Source organism: Lissotriton helveticus, chromosome 10, assembly GCF_964261635.1.
Source record: "Lissotriton helveticus chromosome 10, aLisHel1.1, whole genome shotgun sequence".
Lineage (NCBI taxonomy): Eukaryota > Metazoa > Chordata > Amphibia > Caudata > Salamandridae > Lissotriton > Lissotriton helveticus.
Genome location: NC_136071.1, coordinates 542,930,866 through 542,944,852, shown reverse-complemented (window position 1 = coordinate 542,944,852; position 13,987 = coordinate 542,930,866). Strand labels below are relative to the sequence as shown.

The 13,987-nt window shown below is 43.2% G+C and overlaps 1 long non-coding RNA gene across 1 annotated transcript in view; it reads right to left on the bottom strand.

Annotated features, from left to right (window-relative positions):
* Positions 1–13,987, bottom strand: part of LOC144785394 (uncharacterized) — a 248,054-nt gene that overhangs the window by 67,551 nt on the left and 166,516 nt on the right. The window contains exon 2 of the long non-coding RNA XR_013601853.1: positions 3,551–3,731. This is a non-coding gene — a long non-coding RNA (uncharacterized LOC144785394). The remainder of the gene's footprint in view (positions 1–3,550; positions 3,732–13,987) is intronic.

Here is a 13,987-nt window from a genome sequence, read left to right as displayed (position 1 = left end):
TCCCACCGGACACCCAACATCTGTTAATAATTTTAGGGGTGTGAGGGGAGCCCTGTGGCCACTGCAGCCCCACCAGTTACCTGACCAGCACCCATCCTGGGTGCATGAGAGCTGGCAAGCCGGCCATTTGTTTTGGTCAGTGCCCTGGCCCATTCTGGGATGCCCATAACAATTCCATCCTATGGGGGATAGAGGTGGAGGCCCATGACTCTGCAGCCCTGACAGCTCCCCTGCAACACCCATCAGGGGAGTGTATCACATTGAACAGGTTCAATGAGACTGAGTTTCATGAGGTTGTCGAGTTCTTGTTCAACCTGTTTGATAAGTCTCTATGACCACAGCACTCCCAATTCAGTTTTTTTTTTAGATTGTTCATTTTATAAGGGCGACAAATCAGATGACCTTCAATGACCTTAAAGATCCTAGGTGTGTAACGTTCTCCTTTAGCTGGTGATGAGTACAAGATGTGCATTTCAATCACTCTTTCACAGCTGCTCTGTCACCAGAGATTGGAGTCACTTGTGAATTAGCGCATTTTCCTTCTTACTTCAGGGTCCTCATTTATGAAAAGTGACGCATCGCTGCGTGAAAACAGCGATGCGTCACTTTTCACTGCTCTCTCCCTGCGACATGATTGATGCGTCATATTTATAATATGACGCATCATGTCGCAAGGAGTTACAGATACGTCAGTATTTCTGACGTATCTGTAGGCGCAAAAGTGACGCATTGCTGGAGTGTGTCACAAAAGTGACGCAACTCCAGCAATGCTTCCTTTCACATGGGGAAATAATTTTCCCTAATAAGGAATCTCAAATGACATTTTTGATGCATGTGCCAGTATACTATTTGATCCCTGTCAAGATATGGAATAAACAACTGGTAATATTAGATTACAAACCTATCAATATGACAATCAGATCTGTCATTTGATTGCAAAGCCATTTCATTTATAGATGTAAGCAAGAACCAGACAAAGAAGCTGGTGCACAGACAGAATATTGAGTCTGGAATATCGAAGTGCCAGAATATTAAGTTGGAAATATCGGAGTGGCAGAACATTGACTTCAAGAATATCGGTGACCAAAATATTGACTTTAAGGTAAGAAATATCGTTTTCTGTAATATCAAAGTTAGTAATATCGTTTGTCAAAGTATCGCTGTTAATAATATTGATATTTATATTAGTGTTCTGTATTTTAGAATGTTTGTTAAAAGTATGTGATCTAATATTTTTTGTATAAGTATAGCTGTTTTTTAATGTATGTGTGACATTTTTGGAAGTAATTAATTTAATGGTAATTACATTTTGCGTATTTTAGTTCTGTAGCTGGTTGTGGGTTTATAGGGGAATAGGGTGGGAAGTAATTTAATTATAATAAGGAAATTGATCATTTTTATTTGTTAGTATTTATAGTAAAACAAGTATAAACTAATGATTAATTGGTGATTCTTTTTTATTCTTAAATTAATTGATAATTATGTAAATTGTGTTATTTTTTTAGGAGTGGGTTGTGGGTTTACAGGGGAATAGGGTGGGAAGTAATTTAATTATAATAAAGTAATTAATAATTTGAATTTGTTAGTATTTATAATTATTTTTTATTAATTACTTATTAATTGGTTATCACATTTTATTAATTCATTAATTTATAGTTATGTAAATTGTGTTATTTGTTTTAGGAGTTGGTTGTGGGTTTATAGGGGAATAGGGTGGGAAGTTATTTATTTTGAATAAAGTAATTTTTTATTAGTATTTATTTTATATTTTGATTTTATAGTGGGTGTGGTAATTTTTTTTTTTAATTAACTACTAATTGTTTGTTAATTATAATAAATTATTTGTTAAATATATTAATTGTGTCAATTATGTAGGAGGTGTTTGTACATTTATGGGGGAACATGGTGAGAAGTAATTTTCTTTGAAATCATTAATAATTGTTGGGGGATTGTAATTAATTTATATTAAATATAGTTATTTGTTTGTAAAATGTTTTTTTAAACTACTAAAAATTAAGGTTTGTAGTTAATGTTTAGTACTTTTTAACATTTAAATAGTTTTCTGTTTTTTATTTATTATATTTGTATATGTTTTTTATTTTTGTGTTATTTACAATGTTTGTATAGTTGTTGGTATTTTGTTTCTTTTTTATTTACATTTTTGGGAAATATTAGTTTTAACCCTCTGCTATGGAGTGGGAATAGTAATGTTTACCACTCGGCTATTCAAAGCTTTCCCTACTGTTGCACTCTCTGTAGTGGGAATAGTAAATTTTACCCTTTGCTATCCAATACTTTCCCTACTGTTGCACTCACTGAAGTGGGAATAGTAATTTTTACACCTACGCTATCCAACACTTTCCCTACTGTTGCAGTGTATGGAGTCGGAATAGTAATTTTTACCCTTCCACTATCCAATATTTTCCCTACTGTTGCACTCACTGGAGTGGGAATAGTAATGTTTTACCCCTTCGCTATCCAACACTTTCCCTACTGTTGCACTCACTGGAGTGGGAATAGTCATTTTTACTCCTTTGCTATCCAACACTTTCCCTACTGTTGCACTCTCTGGAGTGGAAATAGTACATTTTACCCTTTGCTATCCAACACTTTCCCTACTGTTGCACTCTCTGGAGGGGGAATAGTAATTTTTACACCTACGCTATCCAATACTTTCTCATCTGTTGCAGTCTCTGGAGTGGGAATAGTAATGTGTTCCATTCCCCTATCCAACACTTTCCCTACTGTTGCACTCACTGGAGTGGGAATAGTCATTTTTACTCCTTTGCTATCCAACAGTTTCCCTACTGTTGCACTCAGTGGAGTGGAAATAGTAATGTTTTCCCCTTCGCTATCCAACACTTTCCCTACTGTGGCACTCACTGGAGTGGGAATAGTCATTTTTACCCCTACACTATCCAACACTTTCCCTACTGTTGCAGTAATTGCAATGGGAATAGTAAATTCTTACCCCTACGCTATTCAACAATTTTAAAAATGTATAAATATTTTAGTATTTTATGTTATAATATAATGTTTTTATTATTATATTTTATGTTTTAGGGGTATGTATATATATATATGTTTTAGTTAATTTTTATATATGTATAATATTTAAAAAAAATATTTTTTAAATATACATTTTTATATTTAATTCTGTATATCCATGTTTAAGTTTTGGTACATAAAATGTGTTTATTATGTTTTTTTAATGTTTATTATATCTAATTAAATATTTTTTTACTTTGTACTTAATTTTATAATATAAGTGTTTTAACATTATTATTTTTTATATATAAGAAAACGATATTTTGGACTTTGATATTTTTGACATCTATGTTTCTTTTTCGATATTTTTGTCATTTACATTTTAAATATAGGATGACAATATTTTGACTATCAATATTTTTACATCAATATTTTTGACATCTATATTTTTGTCAACGATATTATGTCAGTGACTCAAGAGGCTAGTGCATGGTCAAGATAAACATTTTAGGGTACCTTTAAGTTTGCAGCTTTTTTTTTTAAACCTTTAGAAAATTCCCACCTTTTTCCGGAATTAATCTCTTTCTTCTCTGGATTTCTTTTCTTCAACAGATTCCCATATCATTTTCAAAGGTTCAAAAGCAGCCCTCCTGGCAGCCCTCCTGGCAGCCCTCCTGCCAACTATAGTATCCTCATCGTCTGCCCGAACAGATCTTGTGTCCCACGGTGAGTTTGCCGCCCTTCTAGCAAGGCAAAAAACAAAATATAAACAGGATAAAGTTCTAATAATATCGGTGATGTATCAAACCTTTATATTAACATGATGAAGGGTGTCTCCTGCAGCTAAACAATCATTTACCATAATACAAACTGGATAGCACAAGCCATCCACTCTAGAGCCAGTGATTAAATACAGCTGGTGCTTGCCAGGGCTCAGCCCTGGAAATGATTTCATGACACAGTGGAACTAAACTGAGTGGCTTGAATCTATCATTTCAATGATTTGGAAACTTGCAATGATTTTCAAACTCATTTGATAGAGCATGTGATGGTGTCGCACTGCGAATGCTTAACAGTGGAATTACAAGCCTTTTATCTCCGTGCCATGCAGTTTCTGTCATCAGCAGTTGTCCTCCTTTTTTTCACAAGAGCAGGTAAAACATTAATGGAAAATATCCTAGTTTACTAATGTTGCCACATAATTGTGGCTCTGCCATATTTACCACATAATATATCATCTGCTGTATATTCTGATGATTTTAACAAAAACATTTTGTAGCTCAAAATGATCAAAAGTTACAAAAGAATGTGACTTGTGTTGCTGCAAAGTGGAGAGTCCTTTGCAAAGGTTGACTGATCACCTTTCACGCTGCTGCATTTGTATGCCACACTAGTTCTGAGGCATAATCTTTGCAGTGACTGTTAGTGTCTGTAAAAATGTAAAAATAATAAAGTATCAGAAAATGTATTACATATGCCGCAGCCTTTTTTTCCTGAATAATTTAGTCAGCACTTTGACAAAATGTTGTCCTCCATTGCTGCAAAATTCCAGTGGCCCTAAAGCAGTCAACACATGTTAAAAGTGCTTGGCAATGAAGCCGAGAGACCGTGAAGTTTGTGAACTTAGGGGTCGATTAGGATGGCGGTTGGAAAAGCATTCCGACCGACTTGGTAGCGGAAATTAAGTGTCCGCATGTACCGCAGGAATTCTAGTGCACAGATACTGCAGGACTTCTGGCAGACAGATAAGGATGAACTGCCTGAAAAATCTGACCGCAGTGGACGGATTTCATGAAACTCCAACGGGACCATCCGGAACAGCTGAAAATCTGTCTGCGGCGGTCGGATTTGCTGTGGAAAAAAACAAAACCGCCATTCAATTAGCGGAATGACTGCACGTGAAATTACGATATGATGGTAGCGCCAGTGGAACGATCAGTTGTTTCTGACTGCTGCGATCGCATCAAATGATGAATGGGAGAGCAGGCAGAAAGACTGTTGCATTGCCACCACCGCGGTCGAAAGCAAACACACAACTTAGCTACCAGGTGTGGCTTTAAATCTCGCTCAGCCTCAATAAACACCTAACACACCCCAATGACACATCCCGATCGCGAGAAAAAAATACAAATCCCAGGTCAACCCACCCAACACACCTGACATGGATACTCCATTTTGACCCACCCCCATAGTTGAGTATCAAAACTAAGCCGTTCCCTGCCCAGAATCCTTTGCACAACTCCAAAACTAAAGGGCCCAACCCCACAGCACAAAGGAGAGGCAAATCAGCACACATCACATCCACACACACACACCACACACATCAACACCACCACCTTCACACTTGCAATTTTCACCCACTAGCACATCACACACCATGTCACAGAAGAAGATGCCCACATTCACTGACAATGAGTTGTCAGTTGATGGTAGATGAGGTAATCAGAGTAAAACCAAATTAGTTAGGAAGCATGGTCCAACAGATACCAGTAGCCACAAAAAATCAACTGTGGGCAAGGAAAGTCAACAAAGTCAATCCAGTATGGACCACCCCACGCACCCTGAAGGACATCAGGAGAAGGTGGCATGACCTCAAGAGCAGGGTGAAAGAGCATGCTAACAAGAACCATGAGCTGGCTCAGAGGACTGGCCGTGGCTGTCAAGGCGTCCGAATCCGGTTCCTCAAGGTTGTGTGATGCTCTATGGGGGCCCACCTCTGAATCGACCCAAGTCCGGTTTGCAATAAGCACAGACTTTTGGGCACGATTGAGCGGGGGGGGGGAAGAAGGGAGGGGACTGTGGGGGATGGAGACCTGCAAGGGCGACAAAAGCAGACAACAAAGATCATAACCTGCACACTCCTGCCCTGACTATTCCCACTCTTTAGTATGTCTAGGCTAGGCTCATACCTAAAAAGGAAATAGTATACTGAGCAGCAAAGGGAAAAGAGAGAGACTGCAACGTCTGATGTGTTCTGGTCTCTTTACTTCTCCTAACTCAAAAGGAGATTAACAACGGATAATAGTGACTGTTCCAGGAATAATGGTAGCTGTCTTTCCTAGTTAGTTTAGTCTCACTACTTTAGACAGGAGAACCACAAGACCTGATTGCATAAGTTCCGTCAATCTTGAATAACTTGAAAACAAATGTTTCTCTCCCCAGCAGAAGCAACTCCAAAGCAAGTACGTTATGCCTAATGCGCTCTTAGGAATACATGCAAACAACACAAATAGTCTCGAAGAAGCTGTAGAAACGAGGGGACCGCTTTTCGCGGGTGTATACACCGCCCTGCAAGAGACCAGCCGGTCTCAGCCAACAGAGAGATAGCACTACCCAAACGCCACTATGTGCGCACTCCTCCTCTGCACGAGTACGCAGGAAAGTAGCGCCTCTGCCAACAGAGGAGAATAAAGCCGCCCCTCACGATACCTGATATCCAGGAGCCCGGAAGGTAGAGGGTCCGAGAGAATCCGAAGTCCCGGCGACCCCTGGCCAGAAGTCTCAGCAGAGTAATCCACAAGGAAGTCTTTGTGCAAGAAAACGGAGGTCCGAAACCAGGAGTCTTCGTAACCGCGTCCTGCGAGTTACTTAAGAATTATCGGCAGCGTTTCGACTGGCTTGCCGTCTTTTGTTCTTCCGTGTACGTCAGAACGACGCATCACGTGGTACGCCGCCTACGCCCTACGCTTGGAACCCGAGGAACATGGAAAATGTAGTCTTTCCCATGTTTCCCGGCTGATTCTCACGCAGCTAGCGTGGTAACCGGCGCATTGCTAGCGCGGTTCGTGACAGTGGCCCTCCCATTATACCACTAACATTCACCAAATGGGAGGAAAAGGTACTTGCCACACTGTATCCAGAGAGTCTCACAGGAATACCCGGGGCAGGGGAGGCTGGTAAGCACTAACAAATGTCTACCATTACGTTAGACAGACTCCAAAGAGTTCAATCAGCTGCTGCCAAACTGGCCCTGGGATGGCCTAGGAGATCCTCGGCCACTGCGGCAATGGCTGAGCTTCACTGGCTCCCTATGAAACAGCGAGTTGCTTTTAAATCTCTTTGCCTTGTTTTTAAAGCTCTGCACGGAGTTGGGCCCGCTCCTTTGCAATCTCTGTTTGAATGGTACATTCCAACCAGAGCCCTCAGATCCACAACAGCCTGTCTGGTTAAAGTTCCAAGATTTAAAAAAGTTAGGACAGGAGAAAGATCATTCAGGGTCACTGCATCAAAATTCTGGAACAGCCTGCCTCTGGATGTCCGTCAAATAACAGAACTTCTCTCTTTTAGGAAACGGATCAAAACCTGGCTGTATCCAAAATGTTAAACGCCTATTACTCAACTGTTGTCTCCCACTACATCCCTCTCAAGGAGTTGTTCTCAGCACCAGGATACCTGCAAGGTGACAGCTGAGCTCTATAAATGTTTTAAATAAAATAAATTACACTGCTATGTACTGTCTTGTACAACTAGAAAGCTACACTTCCTAGACACAAATGCTCTTGCGTAGAACACACTCTTTCCAACACATGTTTACATATCTAACATTTCCTTACTCTGAACCACCCCAAAGGTAGCTAGCAATATTTTCATGGGGCATATGTACAGATAGCCAGCACTACAACTCTTACCAGGCACCCCTTTCCCACAGCTGAGCTGGATTGAACACTCCCAACACCCACAATAATGTGTCAGCCATTGCACTGCTCTCCCCAAACTTACAGGTAGGTCGCAATCTTAACAGGGAGGAGTGTTTGTGGGTGGGAAGCCAGCATTACAACTCCCACCAGGCACCCTTGTCCCACAGCTGAGCAAGATGGAGCTCTCCCCCACCCGCAACCATGTGGCAGCCATTCCATTCTTCACCTTCACCTAACAGGTAGGTAGCTATCGTAACAGGGAGGGGTGTTTTTGGGTGGGAAGCCAGCACTACAACTCCCACTGGGCACCTTTGTCCCACAGCTGAGCAAGAAAGCGCACTACCCCCACCCACAACCATGTGGCAGCCATTCCATTGCTCACCTTCACCTAACAGGTAGAAAACCATCTTAACAGGGAGGGGTGTTTGTGGGTGGGAAGCCAGCACTACAACTCCCACCAGGCACCTTTGTCCCACAGCTGAGTAAGAAGGCGAACTCCCCCCACCAACAACCATGTGGCAGCCATTCCATTGTTCACCTTCACCTAACAGGTAGGTAGCCATCTTAACAGGGAGGGGTGTTTGTGGGGGGAAGCCAGCACTACAACTCCCACCAGGCACCCTTGTCCCTCAGCTGAGCAGGATGGAACACTCCCCCCACCCACAACCATGTGTCAGCCCTTCCATGGCTCTGCCCAAACTAACAGGTAGGTAGCTATCTTAACAAGGAAAGGTGGGACGCAAGCTCTACAACTCCCACCAGGCACCCTTGTCCCACAGCTGAGCAGGATGGAACACTCCCCATACCCACAACCATGTGGCAGCTATTTCCCTCCACTGTGTTACCGAACAGGTAGGTAGACAGTGCATACACCTTGCCATCCTTCTCAAGATGCATAGAGCCATATGACTACACCAGCCCTCACATGTCATCCAACTTGGGATAGATTGAAAAGCCACATCCAGTGTGCAGACACCTAAGCGTTCATAACTTTCATAGAAATTAAACTTTGAACCACCAAGTGACATGTTGAACAAATTCAGGGCCCAGTCATGCACCTCACAGAAGACAATGTGTTAGTGCCACGGTGTCAGACATGAAGGCCCATATGAACACAAAACATTCATGGTCAATCAGACAAACTAACTTAAGTACATGATATGAAAAAGGTATGTATGACATCACAATGGCTAGTCCTTCCTTAGCTGAAAGTGATTCCATGCAGAGCAAACCAAAAAGACACATCACATAAAGTTGATGTGCCGCAAGTCGTTAGATGACAACATGTCCTTGTATTCACACAATCTGTACGTAGCACATGGTTTCTATTTACATGTCACACCGTGGACAAGTAATGTAAGTACCTCAACATCATGTCATGATGTTCAGTATCTTGCAGCCATACCAAGTGATTGCAATGTAAAGTGTGTGGTGTATCGCATGTAACATCCAAAAGTTGAACACCAAGCTTGTGGAGTGCACTTCAATGACCATTTCACCTCTGTTTAAGAGGAGATCCACAAGCAACTGCTGCAGAAGACAACACCAACCTGCAGAGCCAGTCTCCCCCGACCATGAACTCTCGGATGCAGTCTCCCTACATTTCTCGGTTGAGGAGCAACAATCTGGTGTAGTAGCGAGTAAGTGATATTTATTTATTTAATTATTTAGAGTTTAGAAGTCTATGCATGTCATTTCATTCTACTGTATGTCATTACATTCAAATGGTTATCCGTTGTGACATTATTACTAAGAGACCTGATTCATGACTAGATGCATGCCGTTTTCATCCAATAAAGGCTACTGAATTCAACATCAAGTTTGCGTATTTAATGAAGAATACTACACCTGGCCCATCCGGACTGCCAGGGCGCACCACATCTCAGGCCCTCATTTTCCCATCACTGCCTCTACCTCAGCCACAACCACAGTGGTGATCCCTGCTGCAATGACCTGTGCAGCCTCAACCACCACCACCACCACTACTGCCTGCAACACTCTTGTGCGGGTGCGATGAGTGCCAATGCCACAGGTCCGGGTCAGTAAGGCAGGTGGGAGGGCAACTAGGGGACAAATACAGGAGGATACTGGGACCAAAGCCCTGGCCAACATCGAAAGAGTCCTTGGGGCATATGAGCAGACCCAGGGACACAGGGGCCAGGTTGTAGAAGATGTGCATGAGCTCTGTCTGCTGTGAGGCCCATGGACACATGTATGGACCAACTTATCCATGTGCATGCTTGTCGAACACTATGACTCCATGTTCACTTGATGACTGCTGTGGTGTCTATGTCTGTGTTAGCTGATTTGTCCCATTGATTCCAGTTGGTGTTCATGATTGGCATTTGATGATGCAATTCTTGTTTGTGTTGGGGTATGGTGTCTGTGCATTGTCCAGAGTGACAATGTTGTGTATTCCTGTTCTGTCTAGGGTCACATTGCCTTACCACTGTTTGACTGCACGTGGCTGGGCTTGTTGGACTTCCGTGGATGTTGTTTGTGAGATTTTTGTTTGACTATTGTTTTTAGTTATGCATTGACATCCCTGAGTGTGAGTCTGGCATTTGTAGTTGCACACCAGGGTGTGTGATTGGTTGTCAGTAAACTCACAGGACCTTATTTGTTCCTTTATGTGTGTTTCTCACAGGTGTTAAGTGTTGCAGGTGTGAGATGGGTAGACGAGGGGTATGTGTGAAGGTCCTACATGAGTTTGTCAGTCAGGGAGGTTGACAATGAGCCATGTGTGTTGTGCTGGCGGCATACACATGTCAAGTAAGTTGACACAGATGTGCGGCTGGTCACTGTATGGCTTCTGACACTTCCTATCATTCCTGTGCCTATGCATAGCTTGATTTGAGGTATCCCAGAGATGTTCCACAGAGGTCACTTTGGTTTAACTGCAATCACAGTGCCACCCATGTCTGATTTGAGGGCCTAAGGGTAGTGTGATATGTTCCTCCTCTTGCATGTGATGTACACATGCTATGTGGCTTGCTCCATGGTTTTCCAGCACTGTGCACTTCACTTTGGGCTAGCCCATTTCTTGTCCTACATTGCTGCTGACCTATGGTATGTGTATGTGGCAGAGTGTCAGTGTGGGATCTTTCTGAAGGACTTGACAAGCAGTGTGAACAGGTCAGTGGTTGTTCATATGCAGTGTGAGTCTTCATTTCTTAATTATACTCAGTTTTATTCACATAAGTGGAAGGTAGGTATGAGGAGGAGGGTTGTCCAGCCCCATAACTTCTGTGCAGGGTGTTCATCTTCACCTTCCCAGTCAATATACCTTGCCCTTTGCTGTGTGAGCTGCCAGGTCTAGCCACTCCTGGCTGATGAATTGTGCATGGAGGGGGGCACAGGAGGGGCACACCGCATGTGCAGAAATGGGTGTGGGACGCGTACTGTGGGTAGGGTGAAGGTGGAGTCCTGGGAAGCTGCCCAGAATGCCCATGCCTGCACCGGCCCTGGCTACTACTTTGTGCACAGGTTTTCCCATGTCTTCACCACTGCAGTGACTTACCCGCGACATTGCAGTGAGTTTCGCTCTCCGCAGTCTTGCTTCCACCATCTACGAGGGGCTGATTTCTCCGCTGCATTCTAATAGGCTGTTTGAGGCATTGCGATTTCTCTTGCGGTCGGGACGTCATTCAGCACAGCGGTCTTTCTCTATTGGCTCCCTCCGCCACCATTGCAGAAGGAAATTTCTGGCGGATCCCAAAACTCCACAGCGGACGGATAATGGGCTATCTTTGCCCATTTTTATAATGGGGGACGCTAGGACCTCCGATGGTGTGCAGAAAATACATTTTCCACCAGCACATTGGATGTGCCCACGACCTCCATCCTAATGAGCCCCTTAGTTTGGTGTGCATGAAAATCCTGCATTGCCGATCCCTGGTGAGTAGCACTACTATTGCTGAAACAAGGCAAATGAAAGTCTCAATGGGTGAGGCGGACTGGCCTCATGGGTCCTGTGACCTCAGTTACAGAGTCACCACCGCTCTAGGGTGTTCTGCTTCATAGGCCTGCCCGCAAGTCTGGAGGTGAACTTCACTATGGATTGTGGTGGCCAGAACTTCATGGTTAACCCACACTTGCCACCACTAGGATCCACCTGCTGATTCTAAGACACAAGGGCTTCTAAGGCCTAGGGGGGCCTTTTAAGGTCTAGCATAGAAATGTGCTCCCTCAAAACAGTGGTCTGGTGGACTGGTCATGAAGGCTGAACTTAGTTCCCCTGCTCTGAATTCGGCAGCTCTGGCCATAGTGCCACATCATCTCCCTCACTGAAAACCATACGGCCACGCTGAGAGAAAATGGCACTGCCTTCAACTACAACACAATTGTTCCCCCGCTATTAACACTTGGATGTGACTCATTTCAAAATATGCACTAAACTAGAGTAAAATACTGCCTGAAAAAAGAGTAACAACATCCTGTAAAAAGTAAAAACTCATAAGGAATACAGGATTAGGTAAAGCATGTGAAATGTAAGCAGGAACAACATGGTTACGTAATGCATTTATACTTCTAATTCAGAAATCAATTACTGTTTTTGCCTGAAAAGTTAAGGACATGACTACAGGGCCTTGAAGGGATCCATTGAAATGTCCATTGCTTATATCCTTACAACACGTATCTCTAAACACGGAGCTGCGGTACACATATTATAAACTGAAATAAGGAAAACAGCTGATAAGGATCACATATAACGTTTTCCACTTGAGGCATCAACCAGGTGTTTCAGTACCTCCAGGAATGGTGCACTTTTCCACCTGGGGAAAACAATGTTGTTCAAAGAAAGACGAGAAAATGAAAGTAGGGCTTCACTGGAAAACTCTTTAAAGTGGTGCTAATATGTTTGTGAATAAAACTAATTTAGACATTTTGCAACCACTATTTCTTGCTTTAGTAAAGTTTAATATTTTTAACCTTTTTTTCTCTTCTTTACGAGGATGCACATTGGAATAGAAAATGCCAGAAAAAGGCGACATTTCCAGCAAAAGTGTTTCTTTATTTTTTGGATCAAATTCAAAGGGGAACAAACGAAGGAAACAAGAGGAAAGAGAGGGTGAGAGCTGGTTCTTGAAGTCACGTTTTTCAGCAAGTGAGGAGGAGCAAGGCATAGACAGAAAGAGAGGAAATAAGAGGAAGAAAGAGAGAGAGGGATGGAGGGCTGCTAACAGCAGCAGAGCAGGAGAAGTGGGCACTGTCCTTGTCTTCTCTGGGAGACAGAGTCCTTTCCTTCTTTGTCCACCCGGTCCCTGAACAACAAAGAGCAGCCGAGTGTTATCTATAGGTATTAGTTATTTCTGCCATACTGGGACATATTTTCAAAATAAAATAAGTAGGGTAAAAGATTCTATTAAATTAAAAAGTAGGGTCTCGCCGTACTCTGCTGATTCCATCCACTTTAACCACTGGGGGTCTGCAAGAATCTGCTTCACAGAACGACCCCCAGAACTGCCTCATCTGGTGAAGCTGGGGTGCAGCGGCCTTGACTGTACGGAGAGGGGCTGAGACTTGGAGGTCCAATGGTGCATGCTTCTCGGACTGGCCTGGGAGACATTTGCATTGCTTGGTTTGGGTTGTTTGGGCCACAACAATGCGCTGCTCACTAGCTGAAGGAAGCCAGTGTTCTGACTGCTATTTGGCCCTGTGCAGAAATCTGTTACAGTCTATGCCATTCCAAATACTTTGTGAGAGGAGGCCGATCATGATGGTAAGGACAGTTCCGGCTTGGACATTGGTCTGGACACTGAATGGTCAACTCATGACAACCCCATGGGCAGTCTGGCTGCCTTTGAACCATTAAGGAATCATCGCTCAAGCAATTAAACTGCTGAAGACAGGGCAAATAGTTGCAGGTGTAATGGCTTGGCAGCATTGGATACCAGAGCTCAAAGGAGTGGTATTGTAAAGCATACTAAAGCCTCAGGGTTGCCACCATGCCAGGAGTAGATACCTACTGTGAGTAAGCCAGGCATGATGAAGCTGAGGGAGAGAGCTAGAGTATTGGCAAGTAGCAGGCACCTAGGGGCTCCTCACAAGAGCTTTATGAGATTCAAGAAGCTCTTGTGGCTTAGTTGCACTTTCAGTGGCCTGTAGCCAATCAGAGGCAGAGGAGGAGAATATGGACCAGATTGATGGTGTTCAAGTCTCACAGACCAAGGGACCACCTTTGTCAGATAATACTACTATTCAACTTGAAATGGCATTCCAGAAAGATAGGCCTGGTCATGCTGCTGGTCCCAGTGCACCCAGGGCTGCTGCTACATTATCAACTGGACAGGTAGAGAAGTTGCAGTCGCAGGTTTTTGAAGGTGGCTCCTTAGACCCAGTCTGGTTTAGTGAAGAGGAAG